Raw genomic sequence first — 23,832 nt, 5'->3', positions numbered from 1 at the left:
AAGTACTAGCTTATTTTAGGAAAGTTGCCTAAATTACTTTTATATGCTAAATGATTTGCTATAGCTATAAGATGCCTTATATTCTTTAGGGTGATCGGATCTATGGTGTATTGCCGACCGGATCTGGAAATTTTATGTGTTCAGATTTCTAAACGTTTAACTACGATATTAGAGTTGGCATGTAACTTTTCAGAGTGATGAGGAGATTTATATGTCTATCATAAATAAAGCTTTCCTTATCTTAATTCTCGTCACTTTACACTGAATATCTTCTTTGGCGTATAAATCGACATGGTGAGAAATCGAAGCGGATTGTGAAACGGTAATTAGCAGCCTGAGCTACGAATGGTTGAGCGTGCACCAGAGGTAGCTGATTCACCCGAGCCAATCACGATGGCAAGAGTCCAAACAATGATTCGAGTTATGATGGCCAAACAAAGGGAGGAGATGAGACAAATGTTGCATAATAATAGGGATGAACCTATTGTACCTATTGTGCAACTTGAGATGAACGAAGGAAAGCCTGATGAGGGAAACTATAATTGAACTGTTAGCCAAGCTGAGCCAAGAGTGGTTAGAAGGAACCAGCCAAATGAAGGAGATGATGGACGTCGATGCAAGTGGATTTCATGGGATCCAAGCCACCAAATCTTTCTGGAAGCCCAACACCGGTGGAAGTCATGGAATGGATCTCCGAGATGGAGATGATGTTTGAAAGTCTTGATTGCAGCAACAAGCAAAAGATTGTTCTCGAGGTTAGACAGTTGAAGACTGGGGTATTAAGCTGGTGGAAGTTGCTGGTTGATACCATGCCCAAAGTAGATACTAGTAAGATGTCTTGGGAAGACTTTTTGGTGCAACTGAAAATATAGTACTGCTATAAGCAGGATCTTCTGGAGATCAACAACGAGTTCCAGAATCTAAAGAAGGGAATGATGAGCATCAGCGAGTACGTTGTAAGTTTTATGGAGAAAATGAAGCTTGTTCCTGTTTTGGTCAAAAATTACACAAGTATAAATCAACCAAATTGAATGAGAGGTTGTGATGTTCGAATTGTGCAATAGAAAAAGGTAAAGAGAATGACACGATTGTTTACAAGGAAATCCCTTGATCGTTGTTAGGATCTCCGACACAAAACCTTGGGAAGTGATAATGATCACCTGCCTTAATGATTTTATTAGTATAAAATGACGATTACAAAGAGTATTTCAATAAGAACAAGTGAAAAAGATCGTAGAGTAAGCTAAGTGTCAGTAAAGTGTGTCGTGTGCGAGATACATGTGTCAATTTATAGTCTAAACTAGCTAACAAGATGTCCGATATTCCCGAGATCCTCTATGACCAGCTTTGTGAATGTTGATTGACTTGGTATTCCGGGTCTTTAGCATAGTTGAGATGAAACTCTGTTGAGAATAAGTCTTCTCTTGACTATTTCTGCACATGTGTTAGTTAAGAACGAAATATAACCATTATAAATGTTAGTAAATATTAATAACGGTAATAGTCGGGATCCTGAGATAGTTGAGGATCCTGAATATCTGATGAGGTTTGAGGATCCTAAGCGCTTTGAGGATCCTGGCCCTAATAGTTCCTTACTTGGTTCCAACTGAACTCTCCAAGGTCAACAAGTTTGCTAATGGATTGCCAGCTGACATTGGTCCAATGGTCAAACAATCAACCACTTTGAAGGCCGCCATCTAGGCAGCCAAGAACGTGGAGACCCAATTAAGGGAAAAGGTTCTGGAGAAAGCAGAGGTAGGATAGAAAAGGACATTTAAGGGATCTTCAAGGTCCGATAAAAAGAGCAGATTTTCAAAGTCCGGTCCCAGCAAAAAAAGGTCTGGGGATATCAATGAGCCAAAGTGGTGCGAGAAGTGCAGGAAGAAACACTCTGGGAAATATGGTGAGGAGTTGACCTGTTTCAAGTGTGGGAGAACTAGTCATTACGCCAATGAGTGTACATACAACAAGAAGGTGTGTTACGGATGTAATGAAGAAGTGCATATTGCTAGGGACTACCCGAAGAAGAAGGAGGCTGCAAACCTAATGAACTGTCGAAGCCAAAGGTAAGAGCATTCCAGATACTCCTTGATGAAGCAGGTGACGATGCAAGGGATCAGGAGTAAGGATCTATATATAACTGAAGATCGAGATATAAAAATGCTTTAAGCAACATTTATCTTTTGTAACTTATTTCTATCTGTCTTTTGGTCTATTTTTCTACAGATATGGTGAGACAATGCCGACAAGCTACAGGCCAGTTACCTTCTAAGTGGCCTTCACATCATTTCCTAGAGTTCCCCGATGATCTTCCTAATCGGAGCTCAAGTTGAGGAGGCGTCTAGGGATTTATATTGTTGATGAGACTCTGAGCCCTCATTTTTATGCTGATCTTGACAATTGTATTACTGTGCCACCACATGAGTACAACTACATGCATGTTTGGGGTCATGCTAGAGGTACTTTTGTTATCTTCAGTTCTTATGGAATCCTCTTTCTTGATCAATGTTTCTTGACAGATTAACTAGTTCGTCAGACTGTTGGTCAATCTCTTGGGATGGTCATAGGTGTTGGGTCTAGAAGACATAACCATCTCAGGTATCGGTGGGGATCAGGCCCCTTATGTACCTATTGACCTTCCTGTCTTCTAGGATTATAAAACCTAGACATAGAATTGCAAAATCGTCGAATCGGGAGTTATAGGTTAAAATATTTATTCCATTCATGGTTAAGCTCCAGAGTTCTTGTTCTAGCTTTTGTATTTCATCTTTGGGGTAGTATACTTCTATTAGCATCATCTTTAGTTCTTCCAAAGTTGTGGCATAAGCGGAGTCAATGCCCGTGGTCTTGGTACAGTTGTTCCACCAAGTAAGGGATGCATCCATAAAGTTGCAGGTGGCAAACTTAACACGAATTTTTTTTGCATAGGTACTAATATGGAATATCGATTCCATCTTTTCAATCCATAGGGTCAATCCTACAAATCCTTCATTTCTATAGAAAGATCTAGGTTTGTAGTTCATGAATTCTTCGTAGGTGCAAGCCCTTGGAACGTCACTATTACTTCCATGGATACTGCTTCCAATTCCACTTTACTCAGATATGTTGTTTTTATTGGCTTCATAATTGGCCAAGGTGTTAGCCATGTGTTGTGCAATCATTAACTCGATTGTAGTTGTGTCTAGTGATGGTGTTAGTGTTAGTCGACTGTGAGTACTTCTTCTTTGAGGAGGCATGGCTCTGTCCTATTTGAAAAGAGGGTGTAATTCATATGAAAACATGTAGTGGTGATGATTATGATGACAAATGCGGAATATGAAAGATCTAGTGAATCATCATACAAATCATGAACACATGGAGTAAATAAATTTGGGTTTAGCTCTCATTAGATTGATTAGAAAGAGTGCAAATGGGTTGTAATAATTCTCTCTCTAAACTAATGCTCTCAAACTGTTCATTACATAAATAAGTGTCACTCACTTCCTATTTATAGGAAAGATAACTCATTACATAATACAAGAGGGTAAGCACTAAAACATTCAAGCGTGACTTTGCACCCTAACATTCTCCCCCTCAAAGTTAGGATTGGATGTCCCGGCTTCAATATCCAATGACTTCGCGCGATCAAGACCAAACTCCCCCTCGAAATGATACCGGTCTTCAAATGTGCAAATGAATACCCCAAGCTTCGAATAGCCATTCTTCATTCTCCCCCTTTATATAATCAAAAAATGATTATAAAACCCATTAAGGGTGAGAAGCGCCCGAGAATTGATCTTCACATAACTCCCCCTTGATGTGTGCCAAAAATGAAACACCTAAAAACTTGCATGGAAAAACAATCATGAAAAAGCCTTGAAAAATTTCCAATTTATGAAAATTTTTGACTTTTGGGTGAGAGTTGTAAGAATTTCCAAAATCCAAGTAAAAACTGTCACTTTCTGAATTCTGCAGGGACCCGTTGCACCAAAAACAGCTTAAGATGCGAAACTCTATCCCATTTGCAAAACTGGGTATAAAGCATTAAATCGCATTAACTGCAGGGGCCTATTTCGAAAATAAACCCATTTCTCAGAATTTTCTGCTCAATTACGGTAAATTCTGCCAAGTTTTCGAAAGTTCAGGGATTTAACACGAAATTTTTGCATACTTCACAAACTTTTAATCTCCATTTCAAAGTTGGGTATGTTTTGCCATTTCTTACAAAGTCCAAGGGTGTAACGTGAAAATGTTGTTTTCTTCCCCAGTTCACTTGTTCCAGTCGCGAATATTATTTCGATGCTAAGTAGCGACCTTCGAACCTTCAATCTCTAGATGCAACCTTTGAAATTGGGTAATGAACCCTCGACATTGATACCATACACGGACCCTCGATCACGATCCCGATCCCACAAATCTCGTTGAGTGATGTCGAGTGTCAAGTAGGCACCCCAAAAACTTCGATCCTCGATGCTCGGTAATGACCTTACAAGGACCCTCGAACCTCCAAGATCAAACCTTCTCATTCACTCTCATATTGACCCTCGACTTCGAATTCAGCCACTCAACCCATAGCAAGGACTTGTTCAACCTCCAATTCACTTTCCAGATCATAAAGGAAGTTATTTTCGTTCCTAACCCATTTCCATTTCGTTTCCATTCACTTTTCAATGTCGAAGACCCATTTTGACTTATATTGCACTGTTTGACCAGACGCACCATTCCAATTGAATATATCCAATCATCGATTCGAACTGCTCCAAGCCAATTTGTCTTAGTTCGATCTAACAACAACACATCGAACCAGTAACCCCCATCAAATTTGCAATCGTCCTACAAGCAAACACATCGAACTCACATCGCAAAATTGTGTTTGACATCAGCTTGTGTTCTTCCCCAACTCATAGCGAATCCATCTGTTTTCATTCCAAATAGAAATTGCAAAACACAAGTCGAACTCCAAACACACATGTCGAACTCAATTTTTACATCCAAACCAATTCCCATCACAAACCTTCGATATCTTACCCCAAAATCGATTTCGATTTTGACTTTAACAGACCTTCGAACCGATTTCTTCATCAAACTCGAAATTTCCTCCTTTTTCATCCCGATGAATAGAAATCAAACATCCAAAATCGAAAACTCATTTCGAAAATCCAAATTGAATGCTTTCTGTGATTCTCGACGATTTAAGTCTTCTTCACGATTACGATTTCTATAAATTGATCCAGAATTAGATACAAGATCACTTTAATCCGATTTCAGGTTTGAATATCCAATTTCGAAATTGATTTTGACTCGAAGTGAATCATTCAAACTGAGTTAGTTGTCAAATATATGGATCGAAAAATCAATGCAGTGATAAATCGATTGAAAATTATGAACAACTCCTTTGGTCAAATTCGAAAATCACAGACTGTTATGAGAATTTATTTTGACTTTGAGTTTGACTAATGGACATCACAATCGGAACTTTAGTTCATCTTGATCGCTGTAACGCCCGTAGATCCGGGCTAGTCAATTTAGAGACGATAAGCATCAAAAATGACTTTTTGATGGAAGATTAATTAGAAGGATTAATCTTAACCAAGTTGTAGTATATGTCTCGAGGTTTCCGAAAATATAAAGAACGCCGAAATCCGAGTTATAAAGAAGAAGTTATGACCTGTCGAAGTTTCGCGACAAACCGGAACGGTGCCGAATGTCGTAAAAAGTGAGTTTTTGATAAACTACTTTTTAGCCTTAGTGATCTAAACGAAACTTGTAGTGTTCGTTAAACCGAGAGCGTGCATAAAAAGAACGCCCAAATCTGACTTCGTATGAGGAGTTATGATTTTTCGAAGTTTCAGCTTAGCAGTGGACAGCTAAAAACTCGAATTTTAGATCGAGTGATTTTTAGCCGACACGACCTAAACGATAATCGAAGGTCTCGTCATTAGTAGTACAACGGTAAAAAGTCTGACGAAAACGGACGTCGGATGAAGAAGTTATGAATTTTTAACGGATTTCCTGTCCCGGTCTGTTAAAAATAATAATATAAAAATTAAAGTCAAAATTAGCCGACGAAGTCTAAATGAAAGTTGTAGAGCATAATTTTACCTATGCGTGCATATAAAGAACGTCAAAAACGGAGCTCGTATGCGAAAGTTATGGATTTTAGAAGTTTTGGCGCGAAAATCGAGAAAATTCGCATAGTCATGTTTTTGCCACGTCACCTTCGCTGAAAGAGTGCCACGTGTCCGAAATTGGTGAGTCATGCGAAGCCACGTGTCGCCTTCCCTCGCATGAACAGTAGCTGCGTGTCGGATTCTGATTCGACCGAAGGGAGGCCCAATCCGAACCTCGCAGCTGGACCGAGCCTCGCACCGCCTAGCCTCCGAGCCTCGCAGATGGACCAGTAGACCTCGGTCCAATCAGCAACTGCCACCGAGGCCTTCGCACGTGCAACCACCTGCGGACCCCACCACCAAGCCGACTTCGGACCCCTATAAATACAAGGGGTATGCGAGCCTTCCCGGTTAGATTTGGAATTTTGCCATATTTAGCCCCTTTCTTCATATTTTCTTCATCTTAGCATCCCCCAAAGCCCCGGTATCGATTATAAGCCCCGGAATACGCCACGAAGTGCCCGTGAAGCCCGGAAAATTTATTTTTTCGGTTTCGAAGCCCGACCCTCGCAGAGCCCGGTTTCTCAATAAAACTCCCGGTTTTATTAGAAACGATCGTTTTAGGAAACGAATTGTTGCCCGATTTTCATTAAATCAAGTGAGTGTGTACTTACTTTCACCTTACACATATATATGAAGTATTTTCTTTAAAATACGTGCTATGTGTAAATATATTAATTGTTTATTTGAGGTGACTGTTGAATTGATATTTTATACAAGTTTTAAACTGTATATATATTTTTATCTACAAATATGTTGGGTAAAACATGGGTAGATGAATTAGATGATGAGTGATGAAATAAAAGTGATGATAGGTATCGATGTTTAAGATGATCTAGTCATCTAGCAGAGTATAGACAACAGCCACAGACTATTTTAGATAGCCCAGTGGATACGTTAGTAGTCTTGTAATCGGTACGTATGTTCGAACTATATGTTCATTAATGAACTTGAGTGTTCATTCGCTGTGAATTTCGATTCAGTCATTCAGCAGAGTAAGGATGACAACCATGGACTATTCTAGACAGTCCAATGGGAAACATTAGCAGGCCCGCAACCTGTAGGTGTTAATGGACTTGGGTGTTCATTCGCTGTACTCTATTCCCGTCATGATTGCCTTTAGTGCATGTGTGGCTGGGGAAACCCTTCAGTATGTTCATCAGTTGTATGGAAAAACCCATTGACATGTATTGCGGGGGGGAACACCCGTGGGAAATACCGTCGATGAATAAGAGTTATGGACTAGCACATGGCGACGATGTAACTTCGTGCCTATTTGACATAAATTGTTGAAGGAAAGCAATGTTGTCACCTTGTTGGTTGTTTTATGTTAGGATGTCTTGTTTGACATAACTTGCTGAGGAACCCCCAAAGCAATGGCGTCACCTCTAGTGATAATCCTTAGGCTAGGTCCCTTGTGATAGTTGTTTTAGGGACGTACAGTGAGGATAATGGGAATGGGTAATTAGGGTTATTTTGGTTGATGAAATTAATAAATTTATTTGATTGAGAACTTAATAAGTTTATTATTTATTGTGGGTTGAAAACCCTATATGCTCACCAGGCTCCCAAGCCTGACCCACTCAGTTTAATTGTATCACAGGTATCGATACGAAGTTGCTTTACACTGAGAGATTAAAAGAGAAGTAGATCACTAGTCTAAATGAATGTAAGTTTTGTTTATGCTTATGTTTTTGTATTGACAATGACATCCCAATGGTTTTAGTGAATAAAATACATTTCTTCGGAAATGATTTGATAACATTTTTATCATGTTTCTCTGGGAACAAATTCCGCAACACTTTTAATCAAATGATTACTCTGATTTTTATTTTTAAAAGCATAAACGAAATCGGTCTTTTCTGGCCGTGAAATTGGGGATGTCACAATCGCCGAATAAATCATTATCAGGAATTGGGCTGATTAGATGAACAGTAAAAGTTCCATAGAATGGGCTCATCAAACAATTTAATGAACAGGAGAATCGGAATTTGGACTTGAATTTGGATTAAAAAAATAATGAACATTAATGGATTTGTTTTGGGCTTGATCTAAACAAAAAAATAACTGGATCAACAATGGGGTAGAAACAGACTTGATCCATTGAGACAAAGCGATCAAAAATAAAAAACGCAAAACACGAATCGAAATCATGGACGTTTTGGAATCCATTTGAGAATTTATGATACTTTTTTGACGATCCGAGTTCCATTTGCAACGAATGAACCAAACTTAGAAGATCTTGGTTCTTTTGTTGGAACGAGAAAATCTCCAATTTGAACATTGTACCACCAACGATACGTGTTGTACAACTCGTTCTTCGTGTTCTTCAACGATCTAAAAAAATCTTCATAAGAACCATCAACACTTTTGGGTTTTGATTTCAAATTCAATGCAACATTTGAAGATTGTTGCTTTGGAACCCAAATTTGCTTCACAACAACACTTGATGATTTTTGTGAGTAAACCCGCTTGTTTTTGCGTTTAATCTTCTTCTTCTTTTTCTTTCTCATCTTTTTGCATCTTGAAGATTTGATTTTATGAACAAACCCACTTTCCAAAACTTCAACTTTGCAAGTTTGAATCAAATCTTTTGGAGTTTGATACTTGTGAATTTCTTGGATTGACGGCTTTCGATAAGGAATCATTCCTTCAAACGAATCACAAGAACACAAAATATCATCGGTTTGAACTCCAATCGAGCAAAAAACTTTTTCATCTTCATGAGAATCAACTTGAATCTTCTTGTCATGAACTTCAAGAACATCACATTGAACTCCATAGTCTTGAAATTCAACAAACTTAAGAGCAATAAGATCATTTGGGTTTTCAATTAGAGAAATGTATTGCTTATTAAACAAATCTCTTTCTTCTCCTTCCTTTTGATTTCTACTACGGACTAATATGGACAAGACAATTTTAGTCAACCATTCAATCTTACAAAATGGTTGAAATACCAAGCTTCCATGATCATCCTTCAAACCTCCATAAGAAACCCTATTACCCCATGAAATCAACCCGCTTAACAATAGCCCATAAAATTTATTTTCGTTGACTTTGTATTTGACATATTCAACGATCACAACCCAAGAATCATATAGCAAGTCCTCCATATTTGATCAATCAATAAGATCTTGAGTTTTTCTAGAGAGTGAAAGTGATAATCAATGAGATCTTTAGAGAGAGAAAGTGAATATGAACCACATTCTAGAGAGAGAAAGTGGTACAAACAAGTATTCTAGAGAGAGAAAATCGAATTATGAGTAGAATCAATGAGGAATTCGATTTTCTAGAATCCAATCTCTCTAAAACATGAAGATCAAAGATCAAAAATGAAGAATCACCAAATCTAGAATGCCATCATGGATCAATTCTTGATCAAATCAAGAACACCTGCTTTGATACCAATTGTAGTGGTTTTGATTATGATGACAAATGCGGAATATGAAAGATCTAGTGAATCATCATACAGATCATGAACACATAGAGTAAATAAATATGGGTTTAGCTCTCATTAGATTGATTAGAAAGAGTACAAATGGGTTGTAATAATTCTCTCTTTAAACTAATGCTCTCAAAGTTTTCATTAGATAAATGAGTGTCACTCACTTCCTATTTATAGGAAAGACAACTCATTACACAATTGAAGAGGGTAAGCACTAAAACATCCCAGCGTGGCTTTAAACCCTAAGAAAACATTGTTGTAAGTATAGGTGATAATACTACAATCATATTAAACGTATTGAATTGACGTGGGGTTGCCCAAGAATGTCCCTACTTTGAATATTATCTGTAGGTAATTATATAATGCTCAAAAGGGTGGAAACTACAAGAAAAATGAGTACAAGGAAACTATCAAGCATTGGGACAAACTGTGCAAAGTCATGTAGTAAATGTTGCATAGAAATTTGAACAATACTCTATGTTTTGATCATATCTCAAGATTTGGAGTTTCGATTTACTTGAGTCAAGATGTTTTGGAAACTTGTAAAAATTTTCTACAACTTTTGTGTTTCGATTTTTGCTGATTTTCTTGTTTTCATCTTCAAAAGAGCCACAAAAGACTAAGGGCAAGTGTAGGCATCTTTCTTTTGAACTTGGACGTATCAAAACATAAGTTGGATGGTTCACAACAAAAAGAAATAGGTTTATTGAATACCAAAGTCGTAATTCGTAATAATCCATAAGCGTGTGTATTTTCTAAGGTATTCATAAGTATCATGGAGTATCATAGTTGGATAATTGGTGTTCTGCAATAGGCATCAGACATGACTGATGTTTATAAGTGCTAGGGTTTTGTGAGGATGTGTAATACTTATATCTATCAAGTATAGGATGTTACTTGTATATGAGTTCCTATGTGTTTTTGAATTGTGATCTTCCTTGAGTTTTCTAGAATCTCCAAGACTTTTAGTCTATCGGCTACGCAACCCAAGTTTAGTTGTGCATCGGTTTAAGCATGATTAAACATAGGTGATTGGTCTATGTTTAGTTGTGGTTCGGACCATGTGAAACAAAACTGTCACACCCCATTAAAGCGAAAATACAAAGGGTGACAGTCTAAGGTCTCTTAGCACAAGGTAAACAGGAGTACCAAACATAATCATTAAGCATTTTTAAGTTTACATCACATAAAAAAATACATTCAGTTCCAAACTACAAAGTCTAATACATAACAAAAGAAACATCAAATGCAAATTCATATTGACGTCTAATTTAGATCACTAGCCGTTCCCTAAAAAGCATGCAAAACGAGGGTCAACTATAAAATAGTTGGTGAGTTCACAGGTTTATAAAGGCAAATCATTTGAGTAAGAAAATATAGATTTGTTCAACAAAAGTTCCAACTAAAAATGAGTGTTGAATGCCAAAGCACTCCATTCACAACCAAGCCTAACGACCGTTCTTTCCCCATTCCATCATGTCCATCGTTCCCTTGATGTCAGTTCATGAAAATATGCACATACGGTTCTCGGTGAGTGGGGGCCATCTACCCCAAATAGCGCTATCCGTAAGACCGTCGGCTCGAATACAAGTTAATAGGTTGTATTTTGGTTCTCGGGGACTTAACATACAAAGTTCATAACATAGAGTTCATATCACAAAGTTCATATCAAAAGTGCATAGCATAAAGATCATAGCACAAGTTTATAACACTAAGTTCATAAAAGAGTATCGTTCCAAGCTCAGTAAGTTCATAAAACAATATTGTTCCAAGTTTAATAAGTTCATAAAACAAGGCTCATCAATTTCATAAAACAAAGTTTTGCAAGTTCATAAAACAGTACTGATAGTTCATAAGATAATAGAATGCTTTCCACCCAAAACATGAAAACAGTAAAAAGGGGGTTGTGAATACTCACTAGGGAGAGTTTGCGGTTCGAGCTTCACGGTTTGGTGTTGTAGAGATCGATTTCTACTAGTGCCCTATGGAACAAATAGTTTCTAGTGAAATACATATCACTAAACCATTATCTAAGAACTACCTATCCAACTAGTGGTGTCGCAAAGTGTCCAAAGTTTGTTCGGTTCATTATTGGTATAAATTCATAGTGCCTTGTGTTCAAAAATCCAAAAAGGCATGAAAATGAACTCAAAAAATTTTAACAATTTATTCTCGGGTTCTAACAGAGGGTATTAGTGTCCAGAAATTTTATAGAAACTTTTGAAGGTGATTTGTTATTTATTTGTAATTTAAGTCTAAGTAATAGTAAAAATTCAAAATAAATAGCAATCAGTTGCAAAAATTCCCAAATAAATTTTTACAGGTTCTCATAATATTTCCAAAGCTGGGAAAAATATTGGTTCAAGCTCTTTACTCATATGACCAGGTTTTGTAATTGCATGCTCTAATTCAATGAAAAATCTGAATAAAATACCTAACAGTGACCAAACTATGTAAAAACTTATATGGGATCCTTATTTTGTGAATACATCAGTTCTACAGTTTTTCAGATTTTTATCTCATTTGTAAATGATTATTTTGAATTTATGGCCATTAAATTCTTATTTTTGTAGAAAACTAAGGATTTTGTTTAAGCACTTGAGGTTTCACCGGACACCTCTTAAAAACATGACCTTTCATAAAACAATTTTTCTCAGAAATGTTTCGAACCTAAATGGGGTATTCAACCTCAACAAGTTATGAAATGTAGCACTATATCGTGCATGAGTTCCAAATGTACCTGAAAGTTCACGAATTTGTGTAGAAACTATTTTAATATTTATAACCATAAACCATAAAATGAACTTTTATTTTTTTATAGTTATAACAAAATATATATTTGCCGTTATTTAAAACAATCAAATATATAGAACTAACATTTCTGGTTCTATATATATATATATATATATATATATATATATATATATATATATATATATATATATATATATAACCACAAATGTTCGTTCTATATATTTGATGTTTTAAATAACGACAAATATATATTTTGTTATAACCACAAATATATATATATATATATATATATATATATATATATATATATATATATATATATATATATCATAAACATTAAGTTATATAATCCTTTAAACTTGTGATTTAACGCTTATATAAAAAATGAGGAGATGCACGTATTCTCCCCCGAAAAACATTAAAAGCTTAAAAGGGTTGTAGAACTCACTTTCGTTGCGTGCTTTACCGTTGCTTTGATGAGATCCAAAACCAGGATTTGAACTGTGACTTGGGATTTCACGAACGACACTATTTTTCAACAAAATGAAACTTGAAGGTTGTAGATCAGGAAAAAGAGAGTAGGAAAAACTATTCAGATTAGCCAAAAAATTGTTCGGATCAGAAAACAGGGATTCATTTTGCGATTTCTGACTTTTGACCTACCATACTTTTGGAGCAAAAAACAACACTTTAGGGTTGTAGACAAGGGAAAAGTGAGTCAGGAAAAGTACTTTCCGTGGCTATCGGGGTTACTGGAATCTCACTGGAGCTTCGTCGGAAAATGCACTTTTGAAAAAAAAGATGGTCGAAAAACTGGTTTCCTGCGGTGCATGGAGGAGGGGAAAAACATAGCTCGTCAAGGGGGAAAAAGGGTCCTTATGGTCAAGTTTGGTGGTTTTTGGCGGTGGTTGACGGTGGTAGTTGGCGGCCAATGGTGGCGTTGCGACTATTTTGGCTACCAACGTTGTTGTTGTTGACGGGGACAACTGCTATTCGGAGCAGGGGGTTGACATTCATCAGAGATAAAAAGGGCATTCCATATGAAAATGTAAGTATGAAAATTTTATTTAGATGAAAAGGATGGAATACATTACATTAGGTCTATTACAAGGGGTGTTCGTGATGATTGAGACCAGTGAATGATGACCTAATTTTCTCGTTTGTTACATTGACAAGAAAGGAATACATCAGGTCAAAACACACGTGTTCAATTCCTCATGAACGTTGAAGATCTTCATAAGAGCTGGGTCAAGCAAAAATCAAGGAGGATCCCAAGAATCTCAAAATTTTAGTTATTATTGTTATGTATATAAAGACTAGCTGATTGACTTTCACACACACACACACTCACTAACGCTTTCTCTCTGATTCTCTAGACACTTGATCACTTTTACTTCATTTCTAAGATCGGCTAGAACTTGTAACTTTATTTCGATTTAGTATAAGTTCTATGGCAGGTGATTTCATCATCTCCCGAGGTTTTATGCTAGAGATCCAAAAGGATTAAAGGCTTTCCTCCTAACTTACTATTCTTGCATTTACTTTATTTACTTGTTGTTTTTCAATCTAACATCTATGAAAATTCTTATTCTGCAGCTAAAAGAAATTACAAAAGTTCCAAGATAGAGAAGGAAGACAAGACAAGAAATAATGCATTCTTGAATAACAAAAAGGAGATCTATTCCGACGAAGATGACAGGGAGAATGTCCTAGATCTACACCATGATGTTCTAGTCATAACACTGTATGTCGCTAAAAACTTTGTTCGAAGGATCTTGATAGATGGTGGCAGCTCATTCAACATCATCATGTTACAAACACTCAACAAGATGAACATCCCAGAATCTGAGATAGTCTGAAGATCCTCAATCCTAGTAGGATTCAGTGGCGAAAACCAAGAATATCATTGGAGATCAAAATGCCAATATATATATATATATATATATATATATATATATATATATATATATATATGGAGTTAACTCTATTTAACGTTTTTGTGTTATTGATTCTTTATCTTGATATAATATTATCTTAGGCAGACCCTGGATCCATGACATGAAAGTTGTCCCATCAACTTACCATCAATGTATAAAGATGCCAATGCCATGGGGAAAACTCAAGATCAATAGAGACCAGCAAGAAGCTAAAGATTGCTATATCACTTCGATGAAAAACTCAACTACTTCCAGGCAAGCACACAGAAATTAAAGAAATATGCACGAGATGTTCTGGAAGCCAAGGAAAGTAAATTCAAAGGAGTCTCGTTGAATCCTAAGGATTCTGACATCAAAGTGTTGTTGGGCACGAATCTTGACCAAGATCGTGAGCAAAATCTTTCCAGGTTCCTAGAGAACAGCAAATCAACCTTTGCTTAGAAAAATGAAGATATGATAGGTATATCTAAAGATATAATAACTCATAAATGAAATGTTGACCCAAGTGCCGGGCCAATTCACCATAAAAGAAGGAAAATCTCACTTGAAAGAAACTTGATCATCCAAGAGGAGGTTGAAAGTGTTGGATTAGTGTCTAAGTCCATAACTATTTTGGTATGTACTTGACCCGATGGTGCATGGTCCTTTTGAGTTGCCTTCACCAAAGCAACTTGATAGGATGAACTATGGAGAGAAAGGATTAATTATGATTTATTAATATATTATGAGAATAATATATTAAAGAAGAAATCATATTGTTTAATTAATATTAGTCAAGAATTAATTGATAATTAATTTTGTGGCTAAAAGAGATTAATTAAACTTAAGGGACTGGAACTGTAATTATAAGATAATTGCATTTGGGCTATGGATCACCTTGGAATAATAGGTTGGACGAATTCTATGGGGAAACCCATTAGAAATCGTCCAAGGGATATTCTAAAAGGGTCCATGGGCTGCTTAGGGCTTAAGCAGTCAGATTAGGGTTTCCTAGTTGAAAACCCTAATAGCCTACATGTATATATAGTACCCTTAAGCCCCAAAAACGTGGATAAGAGTTCCACTAGGGTTTCTGGACGTTTTGGGCAGCCTCCTATCTCTTCATTCTTCATCCTCTTGCTCTTGGTGTTTGTGAGCCATTAGAGGAGTGACACTTGTGACTCTAAGCTTTCTAAAGCCATTACAAGGAGGATTTGAGATTGTTATTGCTACATAACAATCAAGGTATGATCTAAACCTTAATTCATATGTTAATATTTATTATCACATGCTAGATCTAGGGTTTAAAGTCTTGGATGAATTGCATGTACAATAGAGAAACCTAGATCCAAGCATTAGGGTTTGCATGAGCACATAGGATGTTCTTATGGCCTAAACCCATCAGTGGTATCAGAGCCTTGATTGGTTTCTATTGTATTGATGCCTTGGTTATTTGTTCAAGCTTCAAAATCGATTTTTTGGCTCCCTGACTGATGAACTCGGCGAGTTCCAATGTGGACTCGGCGAGTTGCTCCAACTCGGCGAGTCCATAGAGGAACTCGGCGAGTTCGAGCGTCAGTAAGAGCAGATTTCGGGATTTCTTGCTATTTTGCTTGAGGATACTTGCCTTAATTGTTTTGGGTCTTTAATATTCGAATTTTATCTTATATTTGAGAATATCCTTGATTAAACAAAAGATAATTACCAATTGATTAGATAATAACTTCCTTATATGATTAAAGATTAATTATTTGTATTAATTGGGTAACTTATCTTGCAAGAAATTGAAATTAGGTCAAATTTAGATAATTATTAAATTAATTGTTTAATTTAAATTATTTGCTATTTGATCCATGTGTTTTTGAAATGTTCGAAATACTTGCCCTCAAGTTTTGGAATTTAAATTTTGATTAAAAGGTTTGATTTGAAATATTTAAATTCTAAACCCTAATGTTTTGAAATGTTTCAAAACTTGCCCTCAAGTTTTGGAATTTAAAAGTTGATTAAAAGTTTAATTTAGAAATGTTAGATTCTAAAACCCTAGTATTGTTTTTGAAAAGTTCAAATCACACCCTTATGGTTTTATTAAATTAATTAAGTGTATAATTAAAAGAGAGTTAATAAATCCATAGTGATATGGTTTACATTTAATTAAATTAAAAGTATGTTTTATTAAATTAGACCACCTAGTATCTTAAAAGTGTAAAATACACCCTATACTATATATAACATTAAAAGTCTAGTATTATATATATGTATGAGTAAACAGTCAGTCTTACCGTTAGTAGGCCTCATTCACGAAGCTAGTCTATAAGGGGTGTTTAAGGAAATTGCCTATAAAATGGCGATTGAATGGGTATCCACTCTTACCCACCGCACTCTTGACTAGTGGAGGGTCGTTAGCCGAACGGGTAGGATAGGGCAAACCCTTTCCATTAAAAGTATAATGAATTATTAAGTAACTAAATGTCTTATACAAAATTCCCAATCTTAGTTACTTTAGACAAAAGTGAATTGATGCAATTCCATGAAATTACACTTTGTGCCCTTGCGAAGACATTAGTGGAGCGTGTGTGGCTAACCGACACACTAAATGGTACTAAGCAAAGGTAGCAAAGGGTGACTCATTGTTTGTCATAGTTCGGTGGAGCGTGTGTGGTTAACCGGAACATCGAATAGGTGACTGTAACATTGGGGGCACCATGTAAGTTTGCATGGTTATTCACACCCTGTTTTGTGATCCTCGGCATCCCAGTCACAAATCGAGGGGCATATCGAGATTTAAACATGCCATTGAAATGTTCAATGAATCTCAAAAGATCTAGAAACTTTCAATAGATTTAAAACTTAAATTTCTTTTTCGTTTTTCATGGTGGAAATTAGTGAATCGTCATTCACTTACCTTCAAATGTTCTGCAATTTGGGTTACGGCATCCCTCTCCCAAGTTGTAGAGTATTGTGTTGGGTCCTAGCCTTAATATCTCATTTGGGTGAGTTATTAAGGACTCAATCAATCAACTAACTTGAATTTTTCTCCCGTTTTGTAGATGTCAAAGTATGACAACTATGGTCTTCCCAAATCCCGTGGAAAAAGCTTTTCACATGAAGATGATATTCCACGATTCGATCGAGGAACACGAGATCATGCTTCACTTCCTCCACCTCCTTCTATTGTTCTCCCTAACCCACAAGTTCAAAAGATTGAAAAGTTCAAACTCACTCAAGCCCTTTTGGCAAGTAAACATGAAGAAGGAAAGTCAGTGTGTGCACACGTCCTAGAGATGAAGTCACACATTGATAGGTTAAGAATGTTGGGATCTATTGTCTGTGAGGAGCTGGATGTTGACTGGGTTCTTCAGTCACTTCCTGACTCATATAGTGAGTTCGTAAGAGAGTACTATATGATGAACCACGACGTAACCCTCATCGATCTCACCTATATGCTTATTACTGCTGAATCAGCAATGATTTGGCGTACTGGAAAAGCAAAGTTGATTGGTGGATCTGCCTTCCAGACCTCTATGGATATAGGCAATGGCAACGAAAGGCATGCCATGATCGAAAAGTTTGATCATAAGAGAAAGGCAAAGTCAGAAGTAGTTCCGTGTGTTGTTCCAAAAGAGTCAATTTGCTTTTATTGCCAAGAGAAGGGGTATTGGAGACGAAGCTGTCCTATTTACCTAAGAGATCTAAGAGATGGGAGAGTCAAAACGTATGGCTCTACTTTAGGTAAAATTCATTAACTAACTCTTTTAAGTTCCTATTCTAGATTCTTAATACATAATGTGATAAGATTACATTTCGATGTCTTGTAGGATCGAAGAAAAGAGAGGAATCTTAAGGGAAGAAGTGAGCGGAATCTAATCGTGAAGAAATGGATTTCGATCGCATTACTTGAAGATTAGAATCTTAAGCTACTACTTGGAGTTAGAATAGATTGCTTAGGAATATTTAACAACATAGTTTTTCAGTTGAATTGCATTGTAAGGACAAATTTTTCCGCAATAATATAAATTTTGATTTTATATTATTTATTTATCCTTGCAATGGCGTGTATGAAAAATTGATGTAAGTTTCTATTATTAGCAATAATGGATTTGATTCTTAATTATGTTATTTGTGGAAAGGTCAAGAATTTACCAAATAAGGAAAGTTTCTCATCGCCCAAGTTTCAATTGGACAGAAAATTGGAATCATACAACTTGGTTGCATGATGAATGAGAAATTTCATATTTGGAAATTAGACTAATTCATTGAAAAAGTGTCAAGTGAAGGACTAGGAGATCGAGTACACAAGGTTGTGTGTTGATCAAGTCCACCACAAGAGTAACAAAGATATTCGTCATGATTTACTAAGGTTAATTAAATATGATTATACTTATGAGATTAAGTGTAATTCTCAATTGATTGAAAGAGTTTCAATAAATAGCAGAACGAATAAGAAAAATCAAGTACGCAGAAAGATAAAAGTTTCTCTATTCTAAGAAGAAGGGAGAGTACCTTTTATTATGTTTTATGATAGGTCTTAATGATTAAGAACCATATCTCAATTGATCCTCTAAGTGAGTCTTAGTGCAATTGTATGTCTGAGAAGAGGAATCAAGAATTGAAGAAATGATTAAATCAAGAAGTCAATCATACTTCGTTCCAAAACCAAGTCTTAGAGTTAAGATTGTGAATTGAGTGACAAGTCTTAAGAAGGTTTATAACATTCATCAAATGTGAAATTTGAAAAGCTTTTCTTATTCTTGCACAATTGGAAAGTTGTGATGTCTTGGATAAGACAAAGACCAACTAGGGCCAATTTAGTGAAGTGTTTTGTCTTGATAAAAGCTACACTAACTCTTGAATATTTGTTTGTCGAGAAATGTTTATTGACAAAAGAATCTTATATGTCAAGGAGTCAGTGGGAGTCTTAATGGTCTTGAAAAGTTTCAAGAACTAATCAAGAATAAACCTTATCGATCATCACTAGCACACGACTTGAGGTTTACAACCTATCGTGTTGACATTATTTTGTTTCTGTGTCATTCCAATTAAGTTAATTATGCATGTGAGTTCTATCAGTTCTCATTTGAACGCATAAAAGGCAAGCACCTTGATCAATGAAAAGTACGTTGATATGAAAGGGTGAGCTGCTTAACTACTTGGAAGGCATGGTGGGCACTCGTGTTACCATAAGACAAGAAATCAAGATTGAGAAAGTTCAGTCCATATGAGTTTGGATTTGTCGCAAACTTTGGTTTTGACAAATTCGCATGGATAGGAACACATACACCATTAAAATCTAAGTGTCATAAGATTCCCTCCTTCATGAAAATGACTGTGAGGAAATGCTTTCACTAAGAGAGATTTTAAGAAGATAGTGATTGTGAAATTGTATTCTCGAATTCTATTATGGTTACGGCATCCCTTTCCATAATTCGATTGTGAGATTTGGCAACTAGTCTGGATTGTTTAGACACACATATGAGCTATCTAAGGCAAAGGTGTATAAGTTTAAGAAGCTTAGATAAAGGATTATCAAAGCATTAGGTATTAGAAATATGAACTTCAGAAATTCAATAAGTATTGTTTTCTGGAAGTTCAGTTGTTTTCTAAAACATGTCAAAGCTAGTGGGAGCATAAGTGTTATGCTTATATGATAATAATCATCATGATAGTGGGAGCATAAATGTTGTGCTTGTATGATTATTAAGGCAAGTATTGCAAGTTAGCAATATTAATTATAGAAAACAAGAGTCATACTTTGCAAAGTCGTAAGGGTTGAATAGTTGTTTTGCTATAATTAAGGAAGAGAATATTGTACTTCGTTTCAAAATCTAAAGCTTAGATTGACAAATTTTAATAAATTTAGTCAAAGGATACATAGTGTGTTCTTAAATTCCGATTATGATTACGGCATCCCTCTTCATAGTTCGAATTGTAAGAACGAGACACATAAAATATTATGGCAGAAGATGGATAAAGCATCATATCTTTATGTAAGACATTATGCATCGTGTTGCATACGCTTCGGGTATAGGATCGATTGCAAGTGCTATAATATTTGACCATTCTAAAATTTTCAAAATGTCTAGCGCATTTAGAGGGAAAAAGGACTAGAATCGGTTTTGACTGAAATAATTAAACAACTATCAAAGGACGATCCAAAGCTCGCTGAGGATTGGTCGCTTGTGAGTAGTTGGAAGTATGGTATTGGATGACATTATTATGAATAGATAAGATTCTATTAAGAATGAATTGTCATATGCCAAATATGGAAATGTTTCCATATTAGGAGTTAGATATTAAGAATCTATGTCTAGATTAGAAACTTTTATGCAAGAAGGATGTTCAAAGGAATGTACTTTGAGTGAGAGACATCATATCTATAGAATTGTTTCTGATAGAGATTGGCCGAGTCTTGATGATTTTGAGCTGTGACTTTACGAAAGAATCATTGCATAAAATGTTAGAATCTAGCATAAGTAACAAGAATTTGATATTCTTATACTTGTGATAAGGATTGGGAGTTGTGAAATGAATATGATTGGAAATGTGTTCATTTGATCTATTTCACAAAGAAAGGACCATAAGTAAACATTGTGTGCATGCTGAGAGCATGGGACAAGTGTAGTAATAATTCAAGTAAGAAGTTGATTACCCGAAATAACAAATAATGAGTAATCAATATGGTGATTAAATAAAATGTTTTATTTATACCCAGAGTTTGGGGCCATATGGGATTAGTATTATTCTTGTGTTTCACTTTGCATGTTTTGACTTCCTGAATAATTAAATTATTTCAGAATAATCAAATTATTCGAATGGTCCACAGTCGTTCATATGTTGGAAGTAGGTATGAATGAAGACTGTCATGAATTGGTTTGTAGATTGTCTAAAGTGTATTAGACATAAGCAAATGTTTGCTGCAATGTTCATGAGTGCTTATGAATATGATTTGAGCATTGGATTAAACCCACGCTCACTTGGATCACTTCATGGATTTTATCACGAGTGATTGGTGAGACGATAATATCTTATATTCTTGAAACCGAGATGTGTGAGTTGTATCTTGTGAGTCGGTTACACATTGATAATATGTAAACGCACCAGTAACTTGGTGTCATAAAACATATTGTTGTGTGTGATTCGGTAAGTGAGTGCAAGCAAGCATTGAATCAAAGTTTATCCGTTCCTTTTATCCAAAGTAGGATGAAAGCGATATCTGTAGGCCCCTCGATGATTTAGTGATGACACCTAAGCGCTTGGCCAAGCCGGGACTAATTTGATGTGATCAATTGTAGTCTGTTGTCAGTCGTCATAAATCGGAAATCGGGAAACAACACATAGACAGAGAGAATGATTTAAATCCATGTCTTAGTCTATACGATATCTAGAATGGAGGAATATATGATCCCTTATCTAAAGGACACGCTTCTGATAGGATCAGAGTTGACAGCGATTTTTGAAAGCTACGATTGCAGATCAGGATCTGAAGTCATACGCAGAATAGTTATTAGACTTATCCAAGTGGGAGACTGTTGGATTAGTGTCTAAGTCCATAACTATTTTGGTATGTACTTGACCCGATGGTGCATGGTCCTTTTGGGTTGCCTTCACCAAAGCAACTTGATAGGATGAACTATGGAGAGAAAGGATTAATTATGATTTATTAATATATTATGAGAATAATATATTAAAGAAGAAATCATATTGTTTAATTAATATTAGTCAAGAATTAATTGATAATTAATTTTGTGGCTAAAAGAGATTAATTAAACTTAAGGGACTGGAACTGTAATTATAAGATAATTGCATTTGGGCTATGGATCACCTTGGAATAATAGGTTGGACGAATTCTATGGGGAAACCCATTAGAAATCGTCCAAGGGATATTCTAAAAGGGTCCATGGGCTGCTTAGGGCTTAAGCAGTCAGATTAGGGTTTCCTAGTTGAAAACCCTAATAGCCTACATGTATATATAGTACCCTTAAGCCCCAAAAACGTGGATAAGAGTTCCACTAGGGTTTCTGGACGTTTTGGGCAGCCTCCTCTCTCTTCATTCTTCATCCTCTTGCTCTTGGTGTTTGTGAGCCATTAGAGGAGTGACACTTGTGACTCTAAGCTTTCTAAAGCCATTACAAGGAGGATTTGAACAACCATTAGGTGATCTCCTACTTTATTATGAAATAAAGTGGGGTCAACTGATCCTTGCTTAAATTTAGTGGTTTTCAAAAAATTGGTTAGTGTCGCATACCAAGAACGAGGTGCTTGTTTTAGCCCATAAACAACTTTGTCCAGGATATAACATGATCAGGATACTTATCGTTAATGAATACAGATGGTTGTTCGACATAGACCATCTCTTTAAGAACACCGTTAAGAAATGTGCACTTAACACCCATCTGGTAGACGTAGAAATTCTTGTGAGCTGTATAAGCCAGAAAAATTCATACAGCCTTGAGTCTTGCGACAAGGGCAAAGTTTTCGTCATAATCAATTCCCTCTTGTTGAGAATAACCTTTTACGACCAATCTAGCTTTATTGCGAACCACATTTCCCTCTTTGTTTATTTAATTTAAAAAACCCATTTAGGACCAACAATCGAAACATCATCCGGTTTGGGAATGAATCAACAAACTTTGTTCCTTTCAAATTCAACCAGCTCGGACTGCATCGCAACAACCCAATCAGGATGTTATAATGCATTCTTGACTGTTTTTGGTTTGATTTTTTATATAAAGGCATTAAACATACAATATTACTGATGAACATTTAGAACCCTATTCCTAGCTCGAACCTGTGCCCATGTTAAAACACCTAAACTTGGATCACCAATAATTTGTTCTTTGGGATAATCCCTCATCCGTTTCTCCATGGGAGGAAATGTAGGATCAAATTCTAAATGTGCATCCTCAAATGTATCTTCTGCTTCTGACAATTCATCTGAAATAGAAATATGATCATTAAGATCATGAAATTCATTACCTTGAGCATCATCATCATCATGATTCGATCCACTTGGCTCCCCCTCTACCAATGGATTCGCTGTCTGGTGATCCCCTTCAACACCAGCTTGTGAAGTCAATAACTCCCCCTCAACATTTTCACGCGAAGTTACCAACTCCCCCTCAACATGAGACTGGGAAGTTAGCTTCTCCCTTTCGACATGAGGTGGAGAAATCAAGTGCCCCCCTCCACTTGACCATGTGTTAAATTTTGTTCTCTTTTGGCATTGATTCTTGAGGTTGATGACGAATGAGCTTCATTTTCTTCATTAGTAATTGACGAATCGTCTAAATGTTTTGATGGTTTCGGTACTTGATTATCTTCAATATTGACCTCAACATTAATTTCCCTATCAAGTATACCAAAGATTAAATCAAAATCAATATCAAAGGTAAGCATCAACTCAGATTCCTCATTTTTCTCAGAAATAATGGGTTTCTTTGAAAATACTTGTTCAACTCTCTTGACATAGTAATCGTCGAATGTGAGATTAAATGTTTCTTCATTTTTTTTGTGTTCACTTGTTCAACACCCTATATGCGACAGAGTTGTGTGAATATCCCACGAAAATTCC

Source organism: Lactuca virosa, chromosome 4 (genome assembly GCF_052849685.1).
Source record: "Lactuca virosa cultivar CGN04683 chromosome 4, Lactuca_virosa_CGN04683_v6, whole genome shotgun sequence".
Lineage (NCBI taxonomy): Eukaryota > Viridiplantae > Streptophyta > Magnoliopsida > Asterales > Asteraceae > Lactuca > Lactuca virosa.
This window is presented reverse-complemented; position numbering follows the sequence as displayed.